This window comes from Spermophilus citellus (assembly GCF_964194105.1).
Source record: "Spermophilus citellus genome assembly, chromosome: 1".
Taxonomy (NCBI): Eukaryota; Metazoa; Chordata; class Mammalia; order Rodentia; family Sciuridae; genus Spermophilus; species Spermophilus citellus.
Window position 1 is genome coordinate 88823370 of NC_138182.1, and position 2628 is coordinate 88825997.

Here is a 2628-nt window from a genome sequence, read left to right on the forward strand (position 1 = left end):
ATATATATAGATCTTTACATAAAAATGTAAAAAATATTACAATTTGCTTTATAATTTGCATTATTAGGTGTGGAGGTAAAGGCAAAATAATATTGAATTGTATTTATGGAGGAGGATGAAGGTAAATAAACTACAGGGCATTAAACAATGAACTGTCACACAGGTGGTCATGCAGGTGAGGAGGTGGGCAACCCTGGAAGTGCTCTGCATGGAGTCTCAGGAGGTCAGGGAAGGCCTGATGGGGAGCTGAGGAAAATCCATGCAATTCAGGCCCAGACCCTGGGCTGCAGCCTCCACACCTGCACTGGGAAGTGCACTCTGCTCAGAATGATTAAACGCATCATAAAACCAAGAGTACCTTCCTCTCCAGGGAAAGTGACTACAAAATATAAGAAAACTATTTGGACATGAATGTGTGAACTAATTGCATTAATGATGTTTTTTACTTGCTCTTTTTAACTCTTCATCTTCTCAAACAACCAAAATTTCCAGCAAATGGCCAATGTCACCATGGTAAATGAACTTCTCCTCTTGGGCTCTCCTGATGGCTGGAATCTGAGTTGCCTCTATTTCACTGTATTCCCAATGACTTACCTGTGTACCATGTTAGGGAAACTTCTCATTGTTACAGTCATGACTGCTGACTAGCACCTGCACACACCCATGTACTTCTTCTTCAGGAACCTGTCCATCTTAGACATGTGCTTCATTTCTGTCACTGTCCCCAACCCCTGTGTCAACTCTCTTAATGGCAACAGGGCCATTTCAGTAGCTGGTTGTGCAACACAGATTTTCTTGGTCATTTTTTGTGCATATGTGGAAATGCTAGTTCTCACCATCATGGCCTGGGACTGCTATGTGGCCATCTGCCAGCCCCTTCTGTACCTCTTCATCATGAACCCCAGATTTGTGTCCACATGACCCTGGCTTCCCTGCTCAGTGGTCTGCTGTATGCAGGTGTGCACACTGGGAACACATTCCAGCTGTCCTTCTGCCAGTCGAACGTGGTCCATCTTCTGTGATGTTCCCTCTCTGCTGAGGCTCTCCAGCTCTGACAGCATCAGCAACATGGTCCTTCTTCTTGTCTCTATTATAATCATTGGTGGTGGCTGCTTTGCTATAATAATCATGTCATACATTTGCATATTTTCTGCTGTGGTGAAATTTCCCACCAGAGCCCCAGGGAAGGCCTTCTCCACCTGCACCCCTCACATCCTCATGGTGTCCGTCTTCCTCAGTTTCATCACAGGTGTGTACCTGAGACCTTCAGCAACCTCTGACACCCTCCAGGACATGGTTCTCTCTGCCTTTTACACCATGGTTCCTCCCTTCCTGAATCCTTTCATCTACAGTCTCAGGAACAAGCAGGTAAAGGAAGCTGTGAGGAGACTAATGCAAAGACAGTTGTTCTCAGGGAAATGATGCATTTCAGGATTGTCCTCATTTCCCTGTTTGTGGTTCTTAGATAAAGCTCTTCACATCTGGGCTTTCCATCTTACCCTGCCTACACTGGGATCACATCATTAGAAGCTGATTTATTTTATAAGGTATCATTTGTGATTTACCATATTTTTCCATGGATACTTCATAAAATGTGTAATTTTATCATTGTATACATTTTTATTTTAATTATTTGTTCTAATTAGTTATAAATGACAGCAGAATGCATTTTAACTAAATGGAGTATAATTTCTTATTTCTCTGGTGGTATATGATACAGAGTTTTATGGTTTATGCACCCATATAAGTATGTACCTAGGGTAATAATGACTGCCTCATTTTGCCAGCCTTCTCCACCCACATCCTTCCTTCCTCTCACTCCCTTTTGCACAATCTAAAGTCCCTCCATACTTCCCTATGTTCCCCCAGTTTATGGATCAAAACTTATTATCAGAGAAAACATTATGCCTTTGATGTTTGGGGATTGGCTTATTTAACTTAGCAGGATATTCTCCAACTCCATCTGTTACACCAAAATGCCATAACTTTATTTTTTAAGGCTGAGTAATACTCCATTGTGTACATATACTACATTTTCTTTATCCATTCATCTATTGAAGGGCACCTAGTTTGGGTCTATAGTTTAGTTATTGTGATTTGAGCTGCTATAAACATTGATGTGGCTGTGTCATATAGTATGCTGTCTTTAAGTTATTTGGGTATAAACCAAGAAGTGAGATAGCTGGGTCATATATGGTGGTTCCATTCCAAGTTTTCTAAGAAATATCCATACTGCTTTCCAGAGTGGTTGCACGAATTTTTGGTCCCACCAGCAATGTATGAGTGTACCTTTTCCCCACATCCTCACCAACAGGTATTGTTGCTTTTATTGTTGATAATTTCCATTTTGACTGGAGTGAGATGAAATGTTAGAGTAGTTTTGATTTTCATTTCTCTAATTGCTAGAGATGTTGAAAATTTTTTCATATATTTGTTGATGAATACTATATCATCCTCTGTGAAGTGTCTGTTCAGTTTCTAAGCCTATTTATTGATTGGGTTATTTGTTTCCTGGTGTTAAGATTTTGGAGATATACATATATACACACACACACACACACACACACATACATATATCCTGGAGATTAGTGTCCTTTCATGTACATGTGGTAAAGACATTCTTTATTC

The 2628-nt window shown here is 40.4% G+C and overlaps 1 pseudogene across 1 annotated transcript; it reads left to right on the plus strand.

Annotated features, from left to right (window-relative positions):
• Nucleotides 1–510: 510 nt before the first annotated feature.
• Nucleotides 511–1422, plus strand: LOC308642583 (olfactory receptor 14C36-like; annotated as a pseudogene). Its single transcript has one exon. The product of its transcript is annotated as an olfactory receptor 14C36-like (transcript).
• The last annotated feature ends 1206 nt before the right edge of the window (nt 1423–2628 follow it).